This window comes from Triticum aestivum, chromosome 3B (genome assembly GCF_018294505.1).
Source record: "Triticum aestivum cultivar Chinese Spring chromosome 3B, IWGSC CS RefSeq v2.1, whole genome shotgun sequence".
Classification (NCBI taxonomy): Eukaryota; Viridiplantae; Streptophyta; class Magnoliopsida; order Poales; family Poaceae; genus Triticum; species Triticum aestivum.
Window position 1 is genome coordinate 125,724,276 of NC_057801.1, and position 12,054 is coordinate 125,736,329.

Genomic DNA, 12,054 nt, shown 5'->3' on the forward strand with positions numbered 1-12,054 from the left:
ATGCACATGTTTGACTTTTGAGAAAACTAATACACCTTCTATTTTGAAACAGATCAATGGAGTATGTTAATTATCTTTCCCTTTTTATTAATTAAGAAATCACGCTTTTCAATGAAGGTTTGCTAGAACTTGGTAAGATGTATGTTTCTTACCGCAACTATTAAATTTATTTAAAGTTCACTAAGATTCCCTGATAATTTGCCATATGAAGAGTGAAAGCATCTCAACCATTTTTTAATTAATGAGTAGTTTCAGAATTGGTGATATCATATACCTATAACATGGATACTCAAATATGAGCACCACCTAGTGACTAAAACACATTAATGAATTTTCCCCATGAACTTGCATATAAATTGTACATAGTACACATAAAAAATACTGCATAAATAAAAATAAATGATAAAAGCTAACCCATGCTTCTTCTATAGATGTTGCATATAGATGAACAAAAGAAAACGGACACTCAAAAACAATTTTCGATCCCTAAGAGCCGAAAAAAGCCTATGTGAAAATATGCACATGGTTACCTATTGTGAAACCATAGGAGAAACAAGCGATAGATAAGAGTTATTTTTTATTGGTGGAGATGACTAGTCGTGGTTCATTGGCTAGTCAACTGCCACCACACTATTGAATCATCGAACAAACAAGATCAATGCTTCTTTGTTGTTTATTTTCTAGGTACTATGGGGGAATATCCTACATTGTTTTGTTTAATTTTTCTTATAACTAGATGACCCGTTGCACCAATTCGCGCAGAGACCAACTGTAGCCTGGAAGTTAAGCTAACTATTTGAAAGATTTTTTCCTCAAGTGTTTGCAAATGGTTATGTTTGTAACATGTTTCTATTTTCCTTAACGATGATCATTGCACATAGCTTTCTTTGGCAACACATACACCGTTTGCTTGAGCATGTGAATAAACTCTGAATTTTCATTGGATGCTCTCCTGTACAACTAACATTTGTACAAACATAGATACCCTAGTAGCCCCAAAGGAAACATTGTCACAACGATCATCTCCATCAACTTCGTCGACTTCATAAATATCTCCATCACCTTCATCCCTCTCTATATAGTGGTCCACTCTCCCGCAACCCTCTGTAATCCCCTACTTGAACATGGTTTTTGATCCTATAAATTATTATCCAATGATTTGTCTCATCGCTCTTATGTCTGAGTAGTTTCTTTTTGTTCTATTGGTTAATTGGTGATCGTGATTGGTTTGAGTTGCATGTTTTATTTAGTTGATGTCCTTTGGTCTCCATCATTTGAGCGTACCCGTATATACATCACACTTTAGGGTTAGTTGTATGTTGAAGAGAACTATGCATAGGCCGGCTGGGGCGGCGCAAATTACCGAGGCTGAGTGTAGGGATCGATACATATGGGATGAAGGGGGACCAATTTATCTTAATGCTATGGTCGGGTTTATCTTAATGAACTTGTTATTTAGTTGCGGATTCCTGCTAATAGTTACAATCATAAGTGCATGAAATTTCAATAAAGTGATAGTATGTTAAAGAGGCCTCTCCCACACATAAAACTGCAATGAGGATTATCTTTTTCTAGTTATCAATTGCCTAGGGACAATTCTGCACATACTACCACCACTTTTTCACACTCGCTATATTTACTTTATTGTTCTTTTATTTAAACAACACCTAACTTTTATTTCCACGTTCTTTCATATCTTACAAACAAATCTCATTACGCTCGCAAAGTAGTTTATTTCTTGTTTCTACGTAAAGCAAACACTTAGTGTGTGTTGGGAAACGTAGTAGAAAACAAAAAATTCGTGCCTACGCACACCCAAGATCAATATGGAGATACAATACATGTCGGGATCACGATCGTTACCATTGCTGAGTTGCAGTGGAAGAAGAACGTGTCAGTGTAGATCGTACTTGGAGTCACTCAAACCATTGATGAACGATCTCGCGAACTACCCATGAACATTCCCTCAAACTGAAGACCAAAAGCACGACCTCTCTAGTTGGTTGCAAGCGTGCAACCTTCACGATCCAGTAGCGCTTCACCATCCAGACAGACATAATCGTCGCTGAAGAATTAGAGGGAGGAGATTAGAACCACAATGGTCTTCTAATTATGAGGATTAGAGGATCTAGGTCTAGTTCTAATTACATCAACTAGGATTAACTAGAACTAGAGGGAACTAGAGGAGGCTCCGGGTTCCCTCCCCCCTTGCATCAGGCAATGAGGGGGAAACCCCCTCCAATTCGGCCTCCCCTCCCCTCTTTTCATGGGAGAGGGGCGCCACCCATATTGGGCCCTTGTGACTGCCTTTCACCGTTTGGACTTTTAAGGCTCATTGATATTAAATTAAATATAAATGCCCTCTAACAATTACTAGACCATATTATATATAATTTAACAGCCCCAAAAACATTTCCACCTATATATTAATTATCGGTAATACCCGGTATTACTTGATACTCTCAGAAACCCTTCTCGTGACCCGAAACGCTTCTCTATCCTCTCAAAACCATTTCGAATATTTATGAAACAATTCGAAAAATATATTCTAATCAATCCCGTCCTACTAACACTCTGCAAATTGTGATTACCTTAAGCTTGCGACCCCGTAGGTTTGGTAACTCATAGACATGAACGAAAGCGTTCGTTCAATAACAGATAGTGGAACCATGGACGTCCATATCGATCCCTATGAGCACACAAATGATATTCGAGTGAACCTTTGGTTATCATGTGATGTTCCCTTTGCTTCGCGATACTTCACATAACCCGGGATGCATCGGTATCCTCCTCAGTCATCACATGCTCATTATACCATTCTCCTCATTACCAGTTTTCTTCTTCTTTCTCGTTGTCGTGTTTCGACATCCTCATAACATAGTCACCTGTGTCCAGCCAGACAATGTTAGATAAAGTCACACCGAGAGGGCCCTAATAATATCTCTCCATCGTCGTAGGAGAAAATCCCACTCTCTAGCTAACTAGTCCCTTGTCAAACTTTTTGATGAGCCAATAAATTGTCGTTATGATCACTGTGTTACATGTGAAGTTTGAGCAACCCCAAATTCCACTATACGGTAAGAAGTGACTATGGTACTCTTATGGTCGAAGGAGCAAAATCACACATTAACACTCTGTGTTATTACAATTGATTACACACTATATAAACTCAATTCATAACAGACAAGTTTGGGTCAATTGAATATGATCATTCTACCAACGTCATAATCTCAATGTTCTTTTAGGACTATCGTTTACAATCAATGATATCCTAAGATCCGGAAAACTTGATCACCAACAACACTTGAGCTAGTCCTATAGCAAAGACTAGGAACCATTTATGTAATTGTTTGCCATTCCACACGTGCATATGAGTTTTCCACTGAATCGCATATTCCAGGATCATAGCAACTATAGCATAGAATATAAACTCTTTAATTATGAATACAAAAATATAATAATACAAATATTATTGCCTCTAGGGCATATTTCCAACAGACTCCAACTAGCACTAGGGTCAATTTACATAGTCTCTTAACACATATGGCTATCCGATGTTGCTCATGCTTTGCTTGTGGTAAAGCCTTCATCATCGGGTATGACACATTCAAATCCGTGTGAATCTTGAGAATTTTCATATAGCCCTTCTCAACATATTGTCAGACAATGTGATACTTGCGTTCAATGTGTTTGGTCTTCATGTGTGATCTTGGTTCCTTTGCTTGAGCAACGGCTCTATTATTATCACAATAGATAGCCATTGGATTCATCACATTTGGGACCACACCAACTTCTTCAAGAAACTTCTTGATCCAGAATGCCTCCTTTGAAGCTTCTGAAGCCGCAATATATACTCTGTTTCTATCCTAGAATCCGCAACAGTGTTTTGTTTGAAACTCTTCCAAACAATCGAGCCATCATTAAGTGTGAAAACATAACTTGATTGAGATTTATAGTCATCTATATTGGTCATGAAGCTAGCATCATTGTAACCATTTACAACGATTTCTTTATCTCCTCCATAAACAAGGAGCATGTGCTTTGTTCTTCTGAGTATTCTTAAACTGTTGTCTAATGAGCCACTCTTGGATCACTCTGGTACCTGCTACTAACACTTAGTGCATAAGAAAGATCTGGTCTTGTACATATCATAGCATACATGATGGACCCAATAGCAGAGGCATATGGAACTCCACTCATTTTCACTCGCTCATCAACTATCTTGGGACATTGATTTGTACTAAGTGATACGCCATCTGACATTGGGAGAAAAACCTTTCTTAGCATTATCCTCTTTAAACCTCTTTAAAACCTTATCAATATACGTGCTCTGACTTAGTGCTATTAGACGTCTTGATCTATCTCTATAGTTCTCTATGTCCAATATATATGCAACTTCGCCTAAGTCTTTCATTGACAACACACTCTTCAAATAGTCTTTTATTTTGCTAAGGAATTTTGTATCATTTTGCAAGTAACAATATGTCATCAACATATAAGATTAGAAGTGCTACAGAGCTCCCACTAAACTTCCTGTATACACAAGCTTCCTCATCATTTTTAATGAAGCCAAACTCTTTTACCACTTCATCAAAACATTGATTCTAGCTCCTTGATGCTTACTTCAGACCATAGATTGACCTTTGAAGCTTGCACACCTTTCCGACATTCTTTGGATCAACAAAACCTTCTGGTTGTATCATATATACATCCTCTTTTAGATTTCCATTTAGGAAAGCAGTTTTGACATCCATCTGACATGTCTCATAGTCGAAATATGCAGCTATAGACATCGTAATCCATACAACTTCTTCGGCAGCAGCTGCACCGGCTCCAGCTGGAAGGAGCGGTTGTAGTTGCTAGCTGTGGCTGGAAGGTTGGAGCTGAAGTGCAGCCGTTTGATCGTTGTGCTGTAGCAGCTGCGACTGGTATTGAAACATGCTGAAATGACCATAACACCCTTTGTTCTTCTGTAGATTGGGTTTAAGTGTTGATTACACTGTTTTTATAGTAAATGACCCGATTTGAATTGTTTTAGTCGTAGATGGCCAGTTTTCACATATTTGAACTTGGATCATACTAGTTTTCACATACTCTAGCACATGACAATATTTTTTAACTCGTCATAACATATGGTATTAATTATATATTGCATGAGACACTGACCGTCCTTCGTTACAAAATACATGGTTATGGTAAAAAGCCAATAGTCAGTACCACAAACCATCCTTTAATCCATACAGAACAAGTTTCAACAATGCTCAATTTACATAGCAAATACATAATTCAACATGGTACAACAAGCAAACACATGTTTCAAATTGTTCAAAAGCACGTAAATAAGTAAAGATACATGACAGAAGCTACTTCCTTCTATCATCAGACTGTCTCTTGAGCCAATTGAGCCTCCCTTCATTTGTCTTCATTGCATAAAAGAAGCTACGGTTTGATGGTTTAGCAAACAACTTTGTAGCCATGTAGTACTCACCGAGCATTTACTTTGGGTTCTTCCATCTATACATCCAAGTATGAGTTTGCAATGGAAGTAACAGTAGCAGGCCCAAGTACCAAATCAAGCATTCAAATTTGCAATTTGTAAAAACAGAGGAGACACTAGTAGTTCGCTACTACCAAATGGAGCAGTCAAATTTGCAATTTATATTAAAAGAGCACACACTAGCAGTTCCCTTGTACCAAATGTGAGCAGTCAAATTTGCAATAGCACGCACTAGTACTTGGCTAGTACCAAGTCGAGCAGTCAAAACAATAGTAGCAGTTCACTAGTACTAGATGTCTCACTAGAATCAGTACAAGTACTAGGTGTCTCGCTAGAATCAGCATCAGTCAAAACAATAGTAGCAGCTCAATAACACAGAACACGTCCATCATACTTGTACACACGCACAACACAAGGGCAGGCACGTGCATGCTGCCAGAGGGGAAGGGATCAGAGAGAGAACAGAGGGAGAGAGGCAAAATAGGCTACCGTGGCGGTGGGCGACTATCCGACTGGCCGGTGGTTGGGATTGCGGCTCGTGAAGGCGGTCCGGTGATGGGGAGCGGCTGTTGGAAGAGGCAGTTGATGCGGCGGCCGTGTCCCTGCGCCCTGGAAAAGAGGGATTACAGTGGTGGCGTCTCCAGTTTGCCGGCCGCCGTTGGCCGACGTCGGGGTGGGTTGCAGAGGAGATGGGGAACGACAAACCCTAGGGACATGGGGGTGGTGCGTTCGTGGGAAAGGAGAGGGGAGAAGGAACAAATACATACCGGGCAGTGGCAATTCGTCCATATAATGATCTTTGGTGTGTGTGTGTGTGTGTGGGGGGGGGGGGGGGGGTAAACCTGTCTTTCATCGATTTGGAGCCAGCTGCGACCGGAAGAAGCCCAAATTGTGAGCTGCGGCTTTTGGACCGTTTTCCTGGAGCGCTCCGGATTTGGCTACGAGGAGCCGGCTCAAAAAATGGGCCTTTGTTTGGGGTCCAGCTTCTAGGCAGTAGAAGCCATAGAAGCCACTGAAAAGAGCCCAAACAAACACACCCTTAGCATTGCTAATGGATAGAAAGCCTCATCATTATCGACTCCCTCGACTTGCGAAAACCATTTTACAACTAGCCTTGCTTTGTAGATGGTGGGATTACCATCTGTGTCCATTTTTGCCTTGAAGATCCATTTACATTGTATGGGTTTTACACCCTCTGGAGGATTGACCAAGTCCCAACCTTGATTCTCGTACATGGACTCCATTTCGAATTGTATGGCTTTGAGCCATTCTTTGAGATGGGAACCGCCATCGCTTCCTTGTAGTGTGTAGGTTCATCTTCTTCTAAGATGAATATTTCACTATGAAACCATTCAGGAGGTTCGATAACTCTTCCTGGTCTACGCGCTTCAATCACAATGTTAACTAGAGTTCGTAAAAGTGGTGCAGTAACTTCTGGTTCAGTGGCATGGACAACTTTTGGAACAGATTCCTTTTTGTTAGTCCTGTCTATATTTTCCGAAGATTCTGAAAGCTCGTCAAGCTATACTGTCTTCCCACTTACTTCTTTGGCGAGAAACTCATCCTCGAGAAAGTGTCCACCTTTTGCAACAAACACTTTGTCACTGGACTTTTGGTAGAAGGAATACCCAAATATTTCTTTGGGATAACCCACAAAGTAGCACTTGTCTGCTTTAGGATCAAGCTTGTTTGGTTGTAAACGTTTTACATAAGCTTCACAACCCCAAATCTTGAGATGCAACAAATTTGGTTTCTTACCATTCCATAACTCATATGGTGTTGTCTCAATAGAATTTGATGGTGCTTTGTTTAACGTATATATTGTTGTCTCAAGTGCATACACCCAAAATGATAAAGGTAGATCGGTAAATGACATCATTGACCTGACCTTGTCTAACAAGGTTCGGTTACGCCTTCCCTACACGTCGTTTCTCTGCGGAGTTTCGGGAGGAATAAGTTGTGGTACAATCCTGCAATCACTTAGATGCTTGCTTAAGTCATGGCTTAGATACTCTCCTCCATGATGTGATCATAGAACTTGCCATGATGATTCTCAACTTTTCAAATATTCTCCTCCATGATAAGTTGTGAAATTCTTTGAACTTTTCAAATGTTTCAGACTTATGTTTCATTAGGTAGATATACCCATATCTACTCAAATCGTCAGTGAAGGTAACGAAGTATAAGTATCCACCATGAGCGGGAACACTCATTGATCGACATACATCACTATGTATTATATCAAACAATTCAAGCGCCGGTTCAAGATGACTAGTAAACGGTGTCTTGGTCATTTTACCCATCAGGCAAGCTTCGCATGTATCAAATGATTCAAAAACAAATGTTGTTAACACCCCATCTTTATGAAGTTTTTGCATATGTTTCTTTCTGATATGACCAAGATGGCAGTGCCACATATAAGTGCCTTAGTTTCCTTATGGACCCCACTGCCACAGGAGGGTAGGACAAAAGATGTCATGCAAGTTTTTATCGCAAGCACATATGACTATATACGGAATACATGCCTACATTACATTGATGAATTGGAGCTAGTCTTGTGTCTCCCTAGGTTATAACTGTTACATGATGAATGTCATCCAACATAATTATCCATCAGTGATCCAATGCCTATGACTTTTGCATATTGATCGTTGCTAAGTTACTACTGTTGTTGCTAATGTTACAATTGCTACAAAACTGCTATTGTTACCGCTACCATTACTGTTGCTACTGCTATTACCGCTACCAAACTATCATATTACTATGCTACAAATCACTCTACTGCAGATATTTAGTTCTCCAGGTGTGATTGAATTGACAACTCAACTTCTAATACTTGCAAATATTCTTTGGCTCCCATTGTGTTGAATCAATACATTTGGGTTGAATACTCTACCCTCCAAAACTATTGCGATCCCATATACTTGTGGGTTATTAAGACCTCTTTCTCACGCCATTGCCGAGGAGCATAGCTCTATTTACTGAGTCACTTGGGATTTATATCTATTGATCACTATGAATAATCTAAAGGATGATAGAACCAAGATCGTTCCCTCTAGGATGAAGGGAGGTAAGGAAATGTTATCTAGCTCTACACTTGATTCACCTTTTGTTTTAAGTAAGCTTGCGACGCCACCAACTAAGCTTGCGACACCACCACCTGCTATTAATTCTGATATGTCACAAATAATTGATGATGCTACTTCTGCTATGAATGATGCTAGTACTATGCTGGATGATATTGTGCCACTAGGTGAATTTCTTGATGAACAACTTGCTAGAGCTAAAGAAATTGAAAATGCTGAAACAAATGAAATCATTGAAGCTGAAAACTATGGTTCACCTATTAGGCCTAGCTACCTTAGAATTGAAATGCCTAAGATACCTAAGGGTTATGTTGTGGGTGAGCAGATAACTAGAGAACTTCCTACTTGTAATGATAGAGATGATCTCAAGAAATTACTATGTAAGCTGAAAGAAAAATCTCTGAATGCAAGAATGAAATATGATCCTAAGTTTGCTGCTTCGCCTATCTTCGTTATTGATAAGGATTATGAATTCTCTGTTAATATTGAGTTAATTACTTTGATTGAATCTGATCATTTTCATGGTTATGAATCTGTAACTATTGTGGCACATCTCACTAAACTGAATAATATAGCCACCCTATTTGCTCATGAGGAAAAAATTCGCTATTACTATATTCTTAAGTTGTTTCCGTTCTCCCTAAAGGGTGATGCTAAGATATTGTTTAATACTCTTGCTCCTGGTTGTGTGAGTAGTCCCCGGGATATGATACATTACTTCTCTGAAAAATACTTTCCTGCTCATAAGAAACAAGCTGCCTTACAGGAAATATTTAACTTTGTGTAAATTGAAGAAGAGAATCTCCCTCAAGCTTGGGGGATGCTTCTCTAATTACTTAATGCTTTGCTTGATCGTCCTCTTAAGAAAAACAAAATACTTGATATCTTTTATAATGGACTAACCGATGCTTCTAGGGACTACCTAGATAGTTGTGTTGGTTGTGTTTCCAGGGAACGAACTATTAAGTAGGCTGAAGAATCATTAAATAATATACCGAGGAATGATAATGATTGGACACTTCTCGAACCACCGCCTAAACCAACTTCGAAGAACAGAGGTATTCTATTTGTCAGTCCTGAAGATATGCAAGAGGGAAAGAAATCTATGAGAGAAAAGTGTATTAAAGCTGAAGATGTTAAGAATTACCTACTATTGAAGAAATACATGGACTTGATACCCCGACACAGGTAGTAGAGGTAAATTATCTCATGAGATTTGATGAAGGTGATATTCCTTATAAATCTGCTAGTGAATGCCTGAATGAATTTGACAATTACATTGTTAAGCAAGAACATTTTAATGAATATGTTATGAAGCAATTGAAACGTAATGCTTTCATGATAGATCGTTTGAGTGACTTGATGTTTAGAATTGCTAATGATGTTAGAGGTCTAGGTAAACATTCATCCATGGTCCAAACTCAGTTAGGACAAGTTGCTAAGTCTCAAAAGGAATTACTTAATGATATGAATAGTAATATGAACGATCATGCTCATAGAGTAATGACTAGAGGAGGTAGAAATGACTAAGGAACCACTTTATTATGAAGGTCACCCTAAAAGAATTGCACAATATTCTCAGAGAACTAATATAGATGCACATAGTCCATCTAAGAAGAAAAAGAAAATGAAAAGAGACAGGCCTTTGCATGCTCCTAGTGAACCTAAAGTAGAAAAACCTTCTGAGAATAGTAATAATGTTTCTATTTGTGATGCTGAGAAACAATCTGGTCATGAACATTATTCTAGTGATAATGATAATGATGATGTTCATGTAGATGCTCAACTAGACAATGATAAAGAACTTGATAATGATGTTGAAATGGAACCTGCGATTGATCTTGATAACCCACTGAGGGAGTCCTAGACTAAGGGGTCCTCGGGCGTCCGGGCTATGTGATGTGGACTAGACTGATGGGCCTTGAAGACACAAGATAGAAGAACCTTCCCCGTGTCTGGATGGGACTGTCCTTTGCGTGGATGGCAAGCTTGGCGTTCGGATCATGTATGTTCCTTCTTCTGTAACTGACTCTGTACAACCCTAGATCCCTCCGGTGTCTATATAAACCAGAGGGTTCAGTCTATAGGGGTTGAATAGAATCATACAGGCTAAACATTTAGGGTTTAGCCATTACGATCTCGAGGTAGATCAACTCTTGTAACCCCTATATTCATCATAGTCAATCAAGCAGGAAGTAGGGTATTACCTCCATTTAGAGGGTCCGAACCTAGGTAAATACCATGTCCCCTGCCTCCTTGTTACCTTTGATCCTTAGACACACAGTTCGGGACCCCCTACCCGAGATCTATCGGTTTTGACACCGACATTGGTGCTTTCATTGAGAATTCCACTGTGTCGTCACCAGAAGGCTCGATGGCTCCATCAACCATCCACAACAATTCCACCCTAAGGGAGACCTTTCTCCCCGGCCAAATCTTCGTATTCGGTAGCTTCGTGCTGCATGCCAATTCGATTGGTCATCTTGAACAGATCGATAACTACGCCCCTGGTCACCAGATCAGTTTCGGGAACCTAAACTATGTCACTGATATCCGAGGAGACTTGATCTTCTAAGGGTTCTTAACCTCAACCACAGTTCCGGCCTCAGAACCGGAACTCCTCGTCCAGTCCGAAGATGGAATCTTAGAGCTCGCCAAACTCTTTTCACCCATAGAGCTCAGCACCGGAGACGCGGAGGGCATCGTTTCACCGGCCAGCCCGGAATCACTCCTGGCCCCCTTTATCCTCACCGAGCCGGACTCAGCTCTGTACACCAACTCCGAACTCTCGAGGTCTGTGTTACACGAGCTCGGCTAGGGAGCTCTTGTCTCGCCCCGCTCCACGGATTCTCGCTTCCATGTCCATACCTCGCCCTTAAATGAGGCTCTAGACTTAATGTGGTCTCTCGCCATTATAGAAGGATCGTTGCCAAACTATGCCCAAACCGCACTAGGGGCTGAGTAATGGGAATTTTACGTCCCACCCACCACCCACTTCATAGCCACTGTCAAGGATTTAACCGACATGCTCGATTACGCTTCCGAGGACATCGACGACATGGACGACGATGCTGGAGAAGAACAAGGCCAGAACCCGCCGCTTACCAGACGCTGGACGGCTACCTCCACGTATGACGTGTATATGGTGCATACACCCAAATACGATGACAGCGAAGGTGGGAACGACCCAGTCAAGAAAAATTCTCCTGAGGCACCACCAAAGCGTCGTCGTCAGCGGCACCGCTCTAAACCGCGCCGAGAAAAAGACAGCAATACCGGAACCAAAGACAACAATACTCTGGATAATGCAGAAGACCAAGAAGCCCTGGTCGAACCAACATCCGAACATGATGATTGGGAGGAGGGGCAAGTCAACCCCGACAATCCCATCGCGAACGAGGGTTCGGAGGATGATGATTACATACCAATCTCCGAAGAAGACGAGAGCCTCGGCAATGAAGAATTTATTGT